Source organism: Hemicordylus capensis, chromosome 1 (genome assembly GCF_027244095.1).
Source record: "Hemicordylus capensis ecotype Gifberg chromosome 1, rHemCap1.1.pri, whole genome shotgun sequence".
Taxonomy (NCBI): domain Eukaryota; kingdom Metazoa; phylum Chordata; class Lepidosauria; order Squamata; family Cordylidae; genus Hemicordylus; species Hemicordylus capensis.
In genome coordinates, this window is record NC_069657.1 from 51,429,868 (window position 1) to 51,446,638 (window position 16,771).

At 45.9% G+C, this 16,771-nt stretch overlaps 1 long non-coding RNA gene across 4 annotated transcripts in view; it reads left to right on the forward strand.

The window, feature by feature from the left end:
• The window catches only part of LOC128343470 (uncharacterized), a 29,044-nt gene extending 21,347 nt beyond the window's left edge, over positions 1 to 7,697 (forward strand). For all 4 annotated transcript variants that reach the window (XR_008315553.1, XR_008315556.1, XR_008315552.1 and 1 more), the window contains one exon: positions 7,339 to 7,697. This is a non-coding gene — a long non-coding RNA (uncharacterized LOC128343470). The remainder of the gene's footprint in view (positions 1 to 7,338) is intronic.
• Positions 7,698 to 16,771: the final 9,074 nt, after the last annotated feature.

Here is a 16,771-nt window from a genome sequence, read left to right on the forward strand (position 1 = left end):
GGCCCGTCTGCAGTTTGCCAATGCACATCTGAATGATCCAGAGGAGAACTGGGCGAAAGTGTTGTGGTCAGATGAGACCAAAATCGAGCTCTTTGGCATCAACTCAACTCGCCGTGTGTGGAGGAGGAGGAATGCTGCCTATGAGCCCAAGAACACCATCCCCACCGTCAAACATGGAGGTGGACACATTATGCTTTGGGGGTGTTTTTCTGCTAAGGGGACAGGACACCTTCACTGCATCGAAGGGACGATGGACGGGACCGTGTACCGTCAGATCTTGGGTGAGCACCTCCTTCCCTCAGCCAGGGCATTGAGAATGGGTCGTGGATGGATATTCCAGCATGACAATGACCCAAAACACACAGCCAAGGCAACAAAGGAGTGGCTCAAGAAGAAGCACATGAAGGTCCTGGAGTGGCCCAGCCAGTCTCCAGACCTTAATCCCATCGAAAATCTGTGGAGGGAGCTGAAGGTTCGGGTTGCCAAACATCAGCCTCGAAACCTTTCTGACTTGGAGAGGATCTGCAAAGAGGAGTGGGACAACATCCCTCCTGGGTTGTGTGCAAACCTGGTGGCCAACTACAAGAAACGTCTGACCTCTGTGATTGCCAACAAGGGTTTTGCCACCAAGTACTAAGACATCTTTTGTGAAGGGATTGAATACTTATTTCCCTCACTACAATGCAAACCCATCGCTGACTTTTGGGCACTGGGCTTTTGAGGGTTTGTTTGTTGTTGTTCTGTCTCTCACAGCTACAATAAACCTACCATTCCAATTATAGCCTGGTCATTTCTGTGTCAGAGGGCAAACGGACAAAATCAGCAGGGGATCAAATACTTATTTCCCTCACTGTACCTAGTGGTTCATGTGGCGGTCTGAATTTGGACCATTCTGCTGGTCTACAAACCAGTTTGTTCTGGTTTGTTGGAAGGCAACTCTGGGAAGAGCAGACACAGCTGAGAAGCTGAGCAAGCCCTTCTAAACATCTAGCCTTTTCCACTTCAAACAAACCAAGAGGGGAGTTTTGCAGGGGCTGTTTCTCTCTAAGGGGTAGGTCTTAGTCTCTCTATCTCTGTGTGTGTTACTTGTTAGGGTTACTTGTTAGGGTGAACATATAACAGGGCTAGGAGTTCTTAGGGTTACCTAAAGGCAGTGTTTACTTAGTAGTGGGGGTGGAGTCAGCTAGGGCTGGGAGGGGCCCCACATTCCTTCCTTTGACTCACATCCTGTGTGACAGTAGGAAGCCTACTCTACATATGAGGTGTAGGCCTGAGAGCATAGCGAACAGAGCATAGCGAACAAGGATAGCAAACAGGACATAGGAGTTTTGCAGGAGTTTAGCGGGAAGTGTGCGGAGGAGCCTGGAACAAGCCCCCGCGATCACAAGGATCACAAGGAGCATGGTGGAGAAGAGAACGTAAGTACATATCCCTCCCTCGTATCCCTCATATTCTTGGGAAAGGCTGTTTGGACAGTTAAATAGCTAACCATTACAGCTGAGACCTATCCTAATAAACTATCTAATAAACAGACAATAAGCTCCCTAAATACTGTAAAGAGCCAACTAAAACAGTATGGAGATAGAAGGTCAGCAGGGGAAGGGGCACTTCCCAGTGTATTGCACAGAGTGCCACATGTATGACTATTTGCCCCATGGGCAGAAGTCATGGGTGTGTGCTCGGTGCAAGGAGCTCCTGGCTCTCAGGGAACAAATCCGTTCCCTTGAGACCAAGGTGGCGGATCTGGAGAAGCTCAGGGAGACAGAGAGGCATGTGGATGAGACCTTCAGGGATGTGATAGAGGCATCCCACTCCAGGGCTGGTAGCTCCTCTGCTGTCAGGAAGAATGAAGGTCTTGGGCGAGGAGGACATCGGTCTGAGGAAGAGGGAAATGTTCCTTTAGAAGGGACCCCTTCCATGGATGATGAGCCCATATCCTCTTGCACAGGGGATACTCCTCTGGGGGGTGGGGGGCCTTCTTGTAGTTGGTGATTCAATCATTAGGGGGATAGAGAGATGGGTTTGTGACCCTCGTGTTGACCGCACGGTGACTTTCCTGCCTGGTGCGAAGGTTGCGGACATTACGCAGCGTCTAGACAGGCTCCTAGGCAGTGCTGGGGAGGAGACAGCTGTCGTGGTGCACGTCGGCACCAACGATGTGGGGAAATGCAGTTGGGAGGTCCTGGAAGCCAAATTTAGGCTGATAGGTAGCATTTTGAAATCCAGGACCCCCAAGGTAGCATTCTCAGAAATGCTGCCTGTTCCATGTGCAAGTACAGTGAGACAGGCAGAGCTGAGGGGTTTCAATGTGTGGATGAGACGTTGGTGCCAGGAGGAGGGGTTTAGATTTGTTAGGCATTCGGACACATTTTGGGGCAAGCAAGGCCTGTACAAAAGGGACGGGCTGCACTTGAACCAAGATGGAACCAGACTGCTGGCGCTTAAAATCAAAAAGGTTGCAGAGCAGCTTTTAAAATGACACATGGGGAACAGCCGATGGGAGCTGGGCAGTATCCCGTTTGGCAAAAGCCATCCTTTAAAGTGTGAGGCTGCAAAGAATTCAAATAAAACAGATGGGGACGGAGCAGAACTGCATAAAGAGCAGATGGGAGGCTGTGCCAGCAGGTCAAAGAGTCAAAGGAATAGCATACATCAGGGGAAAGATTCAGTGTATAGGTGCTTGTATGCCAATGCCAGAAGCCTCCGAGCCAAGATCGGTGAGCTGGAGTGCTTGGTTGCTAATGCAGAAATAGACATAGTGGGCATAACAGAAACATGGTGGAACAGTGAGAACCGGTGGGACACTGTTATCCCTGGGTATAAACTCTATAGGAAGGATAGGGAGGGGCGCCTTGGAGGAGGGGTAGCACTGTATGTTAAAGAAGGGATAGAATCTAACAAGCTAGAAAACCTAGGTGGACTGGAGTCCTCCACAGAAACCCTGTGGGTGACTATACAAGGCCGGAAAGGAATCGTGCTACTGGGGACATGCTATCGCCCTCCGGATCAAAATGCCGACAGTGACTGGGAGTTGCAGGAGGAAATCAGGGAGGCATCAAGGAAAGGCAGGGCTGTAATTATGGGTGATTTCAACTACCCACACATAGACTGGGTAAATTCACATTCAGGTCAGGACAAAGAGGTCAAATTTCTAGATATGCTAAATGACTGTGCCTTAGAACAGTTGGTCATGGAACTGACCAGAGAGAAGGCGACCTTGGATCTAATTCTGAGTGACACCCAGGACCTGGTGCGTGATGTCAGTGTCATCGACCCTTTAGGGAACAGTGACCACAGTGCCATCAAATTCAGCATACATGCGGGGAGAGAATCACCAAGGATGTCAAACAGACATTTTAAATTTCAAAAGAGGAAACTTCTCCAAAATGAGGAGTATGGTGAAAAGAAAGCTGAGGGGGAAAATCAGGAGAGTCACTTGGCTCCAGAGTGCATGGCGTTTACTCAAAACCACAATACTAGAAGCCCAGTTAGACTGTATACCCAAAAGGAGGAAAGGTACCACTAAATCCAGGAGGATGCCAGCATGGCTAACAGGTACCGTCAGGGAAGCCATAAAAGGGAAGAAGACTTCCTTCCGAAATTGGAAGGCCTGTCCAAACGAAAAGAACAGAAAGGAACACAAACTCTGGCAAAAGAAATGCAAGGTGACAATAAGGGAGGCAAAAAGAGTTTGAGGAACATTAAGCCAAAAGTATCAAGGGGAATAACAAAAACTTCTTTAAGTACATCAGAAGCAGAAAACCTGCCAGGGAGGCTGTTGGGCCATTAGACAATGAGGGAGTGAAAGGGATTATTAAGGAGGATATGGAGGTTGCAGAGAAGCTGAATGAGTTCTTTGCGTCTGTCTTCACGGCAGAGGATACTGAGCATATACCTGTTCCTGAACCAGGCTTTTTAGGGATGGAGGCTAGACAGCTGAGTCTGATAGAAGTGACAAGGGATGATGTTCTAAACTGTCTGGAAAAACTGAAAGCTAACAAATCACCAGGGCTGGATGGCATCCATCCAAGAGTCCTCAAAGAACTCAAATGTGAAATTGCCGACCTCCTTGCTAAAATATTTAACTTATCCCTGAAATAGGGCTCTATACCAGAGGACTGGAGAGTAGCAAATGTAACACCGATTTTCAAAAAGGGATCCAGGGGCGATCCAGGAAATTACAGGCCGGTTAGCCTAACGTCCGTTCCAGGCAAATTGATGGAAAGCATCCTCAAGGATAAAATTGTAAAGCACCTAGAAGAACAGGCCCTGCTGGGAGTGAGCCAGCATGGCTTCTGCAAAGGTAAATCTTGCCTCACCAACCCTTTGGACTTCTTTGAGAGTGTCAACAAGTATGTGGATAAAGGTGATCCAGTTGACATAGTCTACCTGGACTTCCAAAAAGCTTTTGACAAAGTTCCTCATCAAAGATTCCTGAGGAAACTTAGCTGTCATGGGATAAAGGGACAAGTACATGTGTGGATTGCTAACTGGTTGAAGGACAGGAAACAGAGGGTAGGTATAAATGGAGAGTTTTCACAATGGAGGGAAGTAAGATGTGGGGTCCCCCAGGGATCTGTACTGGGACCGGTGCTTTTTTATTTATTCATAAATGATCTAGAAGCAGGGGTAAGCAGCGATGTGGCCAAATTTGCAGATGATACCAAACTCTTCCGGGTAGTGAAATCCCAAACGGATTGTGAGCAGCTCCAAAAGGATCTCTCCAAACTGGGGGAGTGGGCGACAAAATGGCAGATGCGGTTCAATGTTAGCAAGTGTAAAGTGATGCACATTGGGATGAAAAACCCCAACTTCAAGTATATGCTGATGGGATCCGAGCTGTCGGTGACGGACCAGGAGATGGATTTTGGGGTTGTGGTGGACAGCTTGTTGAAAGTGTCAACTCCATGTGCAGCAGCTGTGAAAAAGGCAAATTCCATGCTAGGGATCATTAGGAAGGGGATTGAAAATAAAACGGCTAACATTATAATGCCCTTATACAAAACTATGGTGCGACCACACTTGGAGTACTGCGTACAATTCTGGTCACCACATCTTAAAAAGGACATTGTTGAACTGGAGAAGGTACAGAAGAGGGCAACCAAGATGATCAGGGGCCTAAAGCACCTTTCTTACGAGGCAAGACTACAACACCTGGGGCTTTTTAGTTTAGAAAAAAGACGACTGTGGGGTGACATGATAGAGGTCTATAAAATCATGTGTGGTGTGGAGAAAGTGGAGAGAGAGAGATTCTTTTCCCTCTCACACAACACTAGAACCAGGGGTCACTCCATGAAATTGATTGCCAGGAGGTCTAGGGCCAACAAACGGAAGTACTTTTTCACACAATGCGTGATCCACTTGTGGAACTCTCTGCCACAGGATGTGGTGACGGCCAACAACCTGGATGGCTTTAAGAGGGGTTTGGATGACTTCATGGAGGAGAGGTCTATCAATGGCTACTAGTCAGAGGGCTGTGGGCCACCTCCAGCCTCAAGGGTGTGCCTCTGAGTACCAGTTGCAGGGGAGCAATGGCAGGAGAGAGGGCACGCCCTCAACTCCTGTCTGTGGCTTCCAGCGGCATCTGGTGGGCCACTGTGCGAAACAGGATGCTGGACTAGATAGGCCTTGAGCCTGATCCAGCAGGTCTGTTCTTATGTTCTTATGTTTGGGTGCTGCTGGGGTGTGTGTGAATGGCACCTTTAAAAAGTCGTATCCGAGGGGCTGGCCCTGCCCAAGATTACTTTATGCCATTGTGCCTTATGTGATTGGCTGAAAATTCCTATTGACATATTTGCGAACTCAGCAATTTCCATGGGACTTTTCCTGCCCAAAGGGGGCCAAGACAAGAGAAGCCAGTTTGGCCCTCCATGTATTGATAAGACTGGAGCAAGGAAACCTTGTCATGTGATCTGTAATCTGCAGGAGCCTTCCTCTGCCAGCAAGAGCCTAGACTCATGATTCAAACATGAGAGATGCAATGAAAAAACCAAAATAAAACTAGGATTAAATAGTCAGCAGCAATGTTCCCTGTAAAAGGGGTTCTTCTCAGACATTGCTGACTATAATTCCCATCATCCCCAGCCAAAGGCCATTCAGATGGGGATGATGGGAGCTGTAGTCAACAACATCTTGGAATCCCTATTGCAGGGAACATTGGTCAGCAGTGATTAAGTCACACAGAAGTCTTTGTTTAATTGATTTAATGCAATTAAATATATTTTATTTAATTTCTTTCTTTCTTTCTTTCTTTCTTTCTTTCTTTCTTTCTTTCTTTCTTTCTTTCTTTCTTTCTTGGGAGGGCCTGGCCCCGTTTGACCCTAAAGAGGAGCCTCCCTGAGATCAAGGCAAAGTATGGTTGCATGAAGCCTCATTTGTAAAGCTGCCATAATATACAAGACTCATATATGAGTTATGATCCCACAAGACAGCAGGATACTACAGGATTTAATGAAGGAATATTGATTATTGTGTTTCCATTTAAAATATTATATAGGTTAAACTCAAATTATCTGAGGCTGACTTCTGGTCTAGGTCTGTTTCAAGTAATCTGCCCTATATATAGTTGCAGACTAACTTACTTACTAGCAACAATCCCCTCGTAGCTTTTAACAACTATTAAGCAGGCAGAGAGCTTGCCTTAAAGTAACAGTATCTTACAATCAACAACTTTACAAAGTATTTACTGCTTATATGGCGCAGAAGTTAAGATGCTCACCTTAACTTGCAATTTCCATACTTTTTGAGCATGAATGAAAATTGTACACTTCTTCAATCACATCTTAAACTAAAGCTGTTTTATGGATTATATATGGATAATATTACATGGCACAAAGTGGTAGAATGTTGGACTATCACTTCAGATTTCAGGTGGGAGAGTCACATTTTTAAGTGCTTCCCATGCAAAACAACTTCTCCACATGTTGTAAACTAGCACATCTGAAAAAAGGGTAGCTTCTCCCTGATGTGCTAGTTTATACATGCAAGGAGGGTTTAAAAAAACAAACAAACATTTGGGGGGCTGTTCAAAAAGATGACTACAATCTGAAATGGTACAGTCTAAAATCTGCCAGTTGACTACCTCATTCTGCAGAATGTAAAGATCAGTGATTACTGCTAGGATTGCTACAGCCTAGAGCTAATTGCCTCAATTTCCTTTTGATGCTAAGCGGTAAAGTGTAATGGCGACCAAGGCTTGATAATTGATGAGATAACAACAATACATAATTTATCTGGCTACCTTTTACAGACTATGCAGTTTTCAAGACATCTCCTAAAGTGAACAATGCAGCTATTGCAAAATGCAAAGAACTAAAATATTTTTATTTGCTTTTTTAGAAAACAATAATGAGACTACAAGAAGGGATGTTCTACTCGCACTTGTCAACCACAATTAATAACATCACCTCTAGCATAGCTGTACAACTGTGGAATCATGTAGGGGAAAGAAGATAAGGTGCAACCATTATTCTTGTCAGAACCAATTCGGTTTGGGAAAAATGCTTACAATGTATTCATGCCCAGAGATTGGATTTAATTCTCTTGTTATCTGTGATAGCTGTGCTATACATCTTGAATAGCTTGATTCTGTGTGGATTTATTTTGTTAATAGCAGAATGAACCAGCCAATCAAGAAATTTTGGAAATAACTCACTTTTAGATGTAGACTTAATAATAATAAAACACTAGGGCCTTGAGCTGTAGTTTCTTTGTACTTGAAATTTTCCATGACCTGTGTAGATTGAGATGGGAAATCAGTTCAACACTGAGTAATCTGCACTGAGCAGGTTGACAACATCATGAACTGGCAGGCTATAAGCAAACTACAAAATTACATGCAAATATAGAGCAGAATCTAGTCAGAATTTGGCAAATTTAAGTCCCAGTGGTTTAAATGTGAGTTAGAGCCACCTACAGTAAAACACTTCCACGACATCCTTGTTGACAAGTTGATAAAATGTGAGCTAGATCAGGGATTCTCAATGTTGGGTCCACAGATGTTATTGGACTTCAACTCTATTATTATTATTATTATTATTATTATTATTATTATTATTATTATTATTTCTATACCGCCCTTCCAAAAATGGCTCAGGGCGGTTTACAAAGAGAAATAACAAACAAATAAGATGGAACCCTGTCCCCAAAGGGCTCACATTCTAAAAAGAAACATAAGACACACACCAGCAACAGTCACTGGAAGTACTGTGCTGGGGGTGGATAGGGCCAGTTACTCTCCTCCTGCTAAATAAAGAGAATCACCACGGTAAAAAGTGCCTCTTTGCCCAGTTAGCAGGAGCAGGGGTAATCCCCAATCAATGGCCACTGGGGCTGAGGATTATGGGAATTGAAGTCCAATACCATGTGGGGACTCAACGTTGAGAATCCTTGGGCTAGATGATGCTACTGTTAGGTGGATTCACAGCTGGTTGAACAAACCTACCAGGTGAGTACACATTAATGGCTCCATGTCATCCATGTCGCCCCTGCTAACTGAGCAAAGAGGCACCTTTAAAAAAATGGTGATTCTCTTTATTTAGCGGGGGAGAGGAATTGGCCCTATCCATCCCCAGCAAAGCATCCCTCCAGTGGCTGTCGCTGGTGAATACCTTATATTTCTTTTTAAGATTGTGAGCCCTTTGGGGGACAGGGAGCCATTTTATTGATTTATTTATATCTATGTAAATTGCTTTGTGAACTTTTGTTGAAAAGCAGTATATAAATATTTGTTGTGAAAGGGCTTATTAAGGAGGGAGTGAAAGGGATTATTAAGAAAGGGATTATTGCAGAGAAGCTAAATGAGTTCTTTGTGTCCGTCTTCATGGCAGAGGATACTGAGCATATACCTGTTCCTGAACCAGGCTTTTTAAGGATGGAGGCTAAAGAACTGAGTCAGATAGAAGTGACAAGAGATGATGTTCAAAACGGTCTGGAAAAATGGAAAACTAACAAATTGCCAGAGCCAGACAGCATCCATCCAAGAGTCCTCAAAGAACTCAAATGTGAAATTGCTGGCCTCCTTGCTAAAATATATAACTTATCCCTGAAATAGGGCTCTGTACCAGAGGACTGGAAAGTAGCAAATGTAACACCGATTTTCAAAAAGGGATACAGGGGCGATCCGGGAAATTACAGGCCGGTTAGCTTAACGTCTGTTCCAGGCAAATTGATGGAAAGCATCCACAAGGATAAAATTGTAAAGTACATAGAAGAACAGGCCCTGCTGGGAGTGAACCAGCATGGCTTCTGCAAAGGTAAATCTTGCCTCACAAACCTTTTGGAGTTCTTTGAGAGTGTCAACAAGTATATGGATAAAGGTGATCCAGTTGACATAGTATACCTGGACTTCCAAAAATCTTTTGACAAAGTTCCTAATCAAAGACTCCTGAGGAAACTTAGCGGTCATGAGATAAGGGGACAAGTCCATGTGTGGATTGCTAATTGGTTGAAAGACAGGAAACAGAGGGAAGGGATAAATGGAGAGTTTTCACAATGGAGGGAAGTAAGGAGCATAGGTGGAACTGGGGGGGGCAGGCACGGCACGTGCCCTAGGCGCCACTGAGGTGGGGGTGACACGCCCGTTCCTGCCACCCCCACCCCATTGGCCACCTGCCCAGCCTCAGGGCACCTCAGCCACTTGCCTCCAGCTCCGGCTGATCGGCAAGGCCTAGGATCGGCAAGGCCTGCAAACTGTAGAGCTCTTCTCTCCCTGCCTCTCAGCTGATCGGTGGGTGGGCGGGGCTTCCAGAGAGGCCTCCGAGTAGGCCTCCCTGAAGCCTATACTTGGCAGGCCAAGCAAGCCAGGAAGGAGGAAGCAGGCAGAGTTCTCTGCAGCAGCAGCAGCCCCTCTGCCCAGACCATCCAGCACAGCTTTTGCCAGGTAGGCTGTGAATTCCTTTTTGTGGTCCCCCCACCCCTATAGGAATCTGCTTGCCATAGTGCTTTGATATGGGGGGTGGGGCGAGACTGAGAAGTCTCTGAATATTTAATTTAAAACAGACTGAAAAATGTGCTGGCTTTAAAAACAAAAACTATCTAAAAAGGCCTATAAGTGGCTTGTTCCAGGGCAGAAAATTACAAAAACTTCTGGAACAAGTATATTTTATTTATTTTCATTCATTCATTCATAAATGCACTTATGTTCAAGTTGTTTTGCAACCCAGAAGGTCTGAATGAGAACTGTGAAGCATGTGTTGTGCTTTTATTTTATTTTTCTTGTGTGTGAACTGCTCTCCAATAACTTGCAGGGACTTCAGGGTAAATCTGGCCAACATGTGGATGCAGCACCTCCATTCCAGAGGAGATGTGTGTTAAAGGGCTTTAAAAGCCTCGTGTGAAAAACCTCCTGCAATCAAACTTTACTGAATTTGTTCAGAATTCTGAGAAAACAAACATAGGCTCACCCTTCATGGTTGAAAGTCTCCTTTGCTAATCTGCAGCAAAGGGGCCATTTTAATAATTAGCATTGCTAGTGTGTTCTAGGCATTAAAAGTAGCACAAATATATAGTACTCAATGTATATCACTATATACTGTGAAGTGTGCATGTGTGTATTCAGTGAAATGTATTTCCAGGCAGCATACTTATTTCGAAATATCAGACTTAAATCCTTGGGGGCCTGGGATGTGTGGAGGCCCTGGACTTTGAGGGGCTGGGGGCCCATTTTAAAATCTCATCTTGGCCCATTCCAAACTTGCTATGCCCCCGGCGGTCACTACACATGGGTTTTTGCACAACACCTGCACAGAAGAAACTTCCATGTAGAAAATGTGTCTCTTGTAAATTGACCCTGAATTTTCCATCCATGACTGGGATATTTGAGAGTTAGAGTCAATAATAAAAGAACAGCACACTGCTTGTGACAGGAAGGGGCAAATTACAATGATTTCTTCGTCTGGCAGGGGCTGGTTTTGGTCCTGGCAGAACTTGGCTGTCTGCTCCTGTTGCAAATGCCTCTGTCTAGTGTGGCAAACTAATGTATCCTCCTCCCTCTTGGTGTCAAAGTAAGCACTGGTGTGGTGAATGCACATATACCCCATCATGAGCCAACAGTCATCATAAGACAAAGGCTGGCAGGAATCATTCACTGGTTCATAGACCCCCCACCCCCACCCACCTTCTTCTTCCCCTATTTTGCTAGTGGCTATTTGGGCAGGTGATCCTCTAGGACAAAGTCATGTTTTTTAAAAAGAATGAGATGAGACAGAGAAAATGACACTTGGAATCCTCGCATAACTCCTGACTGTTGTTCTAAGTCTTTTACAGAGATGGCTCATGTTTTCAGGTTTTGATCAACAACCATGTCTAGATGGTACAGTGTTCCTTTTAACAAGGATTTCCAGATATTGTTGACTACAAGTCCCATCATTCCTGTCTGGACAGGGGCGCAATTTCAGTGCTTGCCCTAGGCGCTATTTTCCCTAGTTACGCCTCTAGTAAGGAGTGTGGTCCCCCAGGGATCTGTACTGGGACCGGTGCTTTTTAATTTATTCATAAATGATCTAGAAGTAGGGGTAAGCAGCGAGGTTTCCAAATTTGCAGATGATACCAAACTCTTTCGGGTAGTGAAATCCAAAACAGATTGTGGGGAACTCCAAAAAGATCTCTCCAAACTTGATGAGTGGGCGACAAAGTGGCAAATACGGTTCAATGTTGGCAAGTGTAAAGTGATGCACATTGGGATGAAAACCCCCAACTTCAAGTATACGCTGATGGGATCTGAGCTGTCGGTGACTGACCAGGTCAGGGATCTTGGGGTCGTGGTGGACAGCAGATTGAAACTGTCGACTCAATGTGTGGCAGCTGTGAAAAAGGCCAATTCCATTCTAGGGATCATTAGGAAGGGGATTGAAAATAAAACGGCTAATATTATAATGCCCTTATACAAAACTATGGTGTGGCCACACCTGGAGTACTGCGTACAATTCTGGTCACCACATCTAAAAAAGTTCATTGTACAACTGGAAAAGGTGCAGAAGAGGGCAACCAAGAAGATCAGGGGTATAGAGCACCTTTCTTATGAGGCAAGGCTACACCACCTGGGGCTTTTTAGTTTAGAAAAAAGACGACTGTGGGGAGACATGATAGAGGTCTATAAAATCATACATGTGTGGAGAAAGTGGATTGAGAGAAATTCTTCTCCCTCTCCCATAACACTAGAACCAGGAGTCATCCCATGAATTTGATTGCTGGGAAATCTAGGACCAACAAACGGAAGTACTTTTTCACACAACGCATAATCAACTTGTGAAATTCTCTGCCAAAAGATGTGGTGACAGCCAACAACCTGGATGGCTTCCAGAGCGGTTTGGATAACTTCATGGAGGAGAGGTCTATCAACCGCTACTAGTTAGAGGGCTAGAGGCCACTTACAGCCTCAAAGGCAGGATGCCTCTGAATACCAGTTGCAGGGGAGTAACAGTAGGAAAGAGGGCATGCCCTCAACTCCTGCCTGTAGCTTCCAGTGGTATCTGATGGGCCACTGTGCGAAACAGGATGCTGGACTAGATGGGCCTTGGGCCTGGTCCGCAGGGCTGTTCTTATGTTGTTATGTCGTATTTGCATTCATATCCTGGAGGGAAGTATCAAAAGAAATTCCATAGGGCACCATGCTGGGCCCTGTGCTGTTCAACATTTTCATAAATGACTTGAAGGAGGGAGGGGACGCATATCAAATTAGCAGATGACATGAAGATGTGGTTGGGATAGTACTGATGGTCAACACGCCCAGTTTGGGCGAATGTGGGGAATTTAGCTCAAAAGAGGAGGCAGTTCCAAGTAGTTTTAATTTGTGCAAGCATCTGAACTCAAGAAAACAGGCTTGGGAGAGAGGTTTTAATTAACAAAAAGAAGTTTATTGAAAGAAAAATAGTAAAAGCAATAAACTAAGTTACTAGGTGGTCCTAATGTAAAAGCAATACAGAGATGTTTAAAAATAGATTATTATAAGGCACATTTAGCTTAAAGTTCCAGAATGTGTGTAAATTCCCAGGCAGGTAAGAGAGGGAGACTAAGAGAGGGGGAAGGGGGAAAGTTTGAATCAAAGTGATCGATTGGGGTCCTGAGAGCTGGACAACCGCTATACTATACCTGTCTCTAGGCAATGGGGCTTCGAGCAGCAGGAAACTCACATTTTTCAGGGACAGCGAAGTGGAAGCCAGGAGGGTTGCAGAAGTTAGTGAAAGGATGGATGCCCACAAGATAAGTGTCTTGGTAGGTACAGCTCCTTATGCCTAGACATGTGCACGGAGCAGTCCGGACCGGCACCGAAGGGGGGCCTTCCTTTTAGGGCGGGGAGGGCTTGCTTACCCCTCCCTCCTCTTTGCCCCCGCCAGCGCCAGTATTTAACAGAATAACGGGGCGCTGGAAACCAGCCGCCCCCCCGCCGCCCCCCTGCCGCGAGCAGATTTAGCCCAAAAACTACGGATACCACTGCCGCCACCGCCCGCCAGCCCTCCCTCCCTCCCTCCCAGCCGCCCTCCCGCCCGCCCGCCCGAGTCCTCACCCGATGCTTTGTAAATAACGAGAGTTGCTACCGAACAGAGCTCTTCTCGCTAGGAAGTCCTGCAGCATACTGAAGCTTTGCGCGCGCGCATGCACGCACCACAAAGGACGCCGATCGCTGGAGGCCCGGTCTACCCGCCGGGAAAAGGCCGGGTAGACCGGGCCTCCGGCGATCGGCGTCCTTTGCGGTGTGATCGGAGGCCCGGTCTACCTGGCCTTTTCCCGGTGGGTAGACCGGGCCTCTGGCGATCGGCGTCCTTTGCGGTGCGCGCATGCACGTGCAAAGCTTCAGTATGCTGCAGGACTTCCTAGCGAGAGGAGCTCTGTTCGGTAGCTCCTCTCGTTATTTACAAAGCATCGGGTGAGGACTCGGGCGGGCGGCTGGGAGGGAGGGAGGGCTGGCGGGCGGCGGTGGCAGTGGTATCGGTAGTTTTTGGCTAAATCTGCTCGCAGCGGGGGGGGCGGCAGTGGGGGCGGCTGGTTTCCTGCACCCCGTTATTCTGTTAAATACGGGCGCTGGAGGGGGCAAAGAGGCGGGAGGGGTAAGCAAGCCCTCCCGCCCTTAAAGACATACCCCCCACCCGGACCCGAACCAGCCAGGGCCGAACCGGTCCGGCAGTTCAGCCATTCTTTAGAATGGCCGCCGGACCGGTTCGGACACACCCCTACTTATGCCTGCTAGGGATGCTGGCTGGAAGGACACACAGACCGATCCAGGTAGTGATTTCAGCTTGGGTGGCCCCAAGGGAGAGGGGAACACCAAGGTGGTCTGCTGGAGGTCTTGTTGCAATGGAGTCTCCAGTGTAAAGCACAAGCGGAGCACGAAGATGGTCTTGCTGAAGTCCTTGTTGCAATGGAGTCCTCAGTGTGATAGAGAGGGGAACATAAAGCTTGCTTGTTGCAATCTGATGGAGTCCCAAGTGTAAAGCACAAGGGAGCATACTGGGTCATGAAGTTAGGGATACCTATATGCCAAAATATGCCTTGAGGGCACTTTTCTTTTGTCATACTTTGCTGAATAGGGTAGCCCAAACAGGCTTCTTGGAATGCATTGTGCCTGATCATTCTTCCTGGGTGGGAAGGTTTGTGAATCACCTATTGTATTCAAGGCTGATTGTGAAGATAGGTGGAGTGTGCAGGTGCGTCCAAGAATATCCTGTTCTGGGAAGGACTTCCCAATAGTTCTATCAAAAGTTTCAATGGGCGCCTCTTCAAAGTTACGTCACTAACTCATCCCTATTGTAATGTAGTCTGTTGTTGCACTTGTCTTATCTGCCTTCCCTTCATAGCCTAATTGCTTCGTTAGCATCAGGTGTGACCTCGAATGCCAGAAATGACCTCGAATGCCAGACACTTGCAGTAGCTAGTTCTAAAGTCTGCTTAGCTGGGGCCCCCGAGTGTGAATCTAAACCCCTTTCCAATTTGTGGTGCTTGTAGCCAAATCTGGGGGCAACCAGTCCAATGCCAACTAAGCTACTTGTCCCCATGTATAACATAGACTGGGAGCTCACTTTGCAGAGGAGCTCCTGAGCATAGCAAAAATGCAATCTCCAAGCCTGGAGATGCAGTTGCAACCAGGGAGGCTTCTGAGAACTGGAATAAGCTCAGTTAGTAACAATAGCTAACACATTAGAAGACAGAATCAAGATTCAGTCTGATCTGATGCAAATATTGGACCAAAACCAACAACATGAAGTTCAACAGAGACAAATGTAAAGTCTTGCATCTGAGTAAGAAAACTCAGATGCACAAATACAGGATGGAGGACACTTGGCTTGTCAGGAGTACATGTGAAATGGACCTAGGTCTCATAGTGGGCAATGTTAAACAGGGGCCAGGAGTGTGATGCAGCTGCTAAAAAGTATATGGAATCTGTTGGGGGGCTGTTAATTTTATCCCCAGTAGGTAAACAGCAGAGAACTAAGGAAGAGAGCACACACTCCAGTTACAAAGTAGGTAGCAGAGGATGGTTTAGTTGTTGCAGCTATTTAGAGAAAACACATGGAGATTCTTGAAGAGCTAAATACTAAGTATTGGTTAAATACACTTGGATAGGAAAGACCTAAACCTAATCTAAAGGGCTATATAATGAATAGGTAAGGAGAGAGAGAGAGAGAGAGAGAGAGAGAGAGAGAGAGAGAGAGAGAGAGAGAGAGAGAGAGAGAGAGATGTTTCCATCTACTTTCTAAGAGGAAAGGAAGGATTGTGAGGCTCAAAATACCTGAAGAGTAATATTAGGGGTTATAGAGTAGAGACAGGTAGAACAGTTAGGGAGACCCGTACTCACCTACTCTACTCCCAGTGCCCCTAGTGGTCATTATTAGGATAGTTGGTGCAAAAGGTTGATGCACTGGAACTCCATCTCTAACACAATCTTAGGCTAAATAAACAGAAGGATAGTGATTACGAAAACATAATTAACAGAGGCATGAGAAGTAATATTTCCACTTTATTCTGTGCTCATCAGACCTCACTTGGAATACTCACCTATAATAAATACAAAATCTTATTCATACTGTATTTGCCTGAATCCAAGACTAATACCCCCCATTGTTTAATATTAGAAATCAGGAGGTTGTCTTAAATTCAGAATCCTGTTCCTTTTGAGTAAATGCAGGTATAATCTGCATTTAACCTCTACAGGGGGTCATCTTAAATTTAGAGTTGTCTTCGATTTGGGTAAATATGGTAGTTTCAGTCATGGTGGCTGTATGGGTAAGGCGCGCGCGTGTGTGTGTGTGTGTGTGTGTGTGTGAGAGAGAGAGAGAGAGAGAGAGAGAGAGAGAAATCCAGTTGCTCATTTGCATTCATCTTGCCCTGTCCCGGCTACCACTCTGCCTTGCCCTGCCTTGACCCCATGCTCACAGGCTGGCATTTGCCCCTGTGTACCTGTGGTTAATGCTGTGGTGGGGGAAAGTGAGAGACAGAGGCAGCTGGGTCTGGGTGAGATGAATGCGAATAAGTCACATTTGCAGTTCATTTTCTGCCTCCCACCGGCACTGCCTGTACTGACCATCACTAGTTTCAGCATATAATTGTTGCTGGAACAAGGCTGGAGTATTCTGAGTTTGCTGAGCCTTGAACTATAAATCAGGATTGGTTCTGATCTTTTGCACCAAATGAAATTTGAAGCAAATTTCAAGGTTTTCCCCAAGGGGCAGCATCTGAGATCTTTCAAGGGAACCAAATAAGTTTTTATAAAATGAGTGTAATCTTTTCAGATGAACAGAACATAATTTATTTATGGTCTTTGACCAGCAAAATAAAA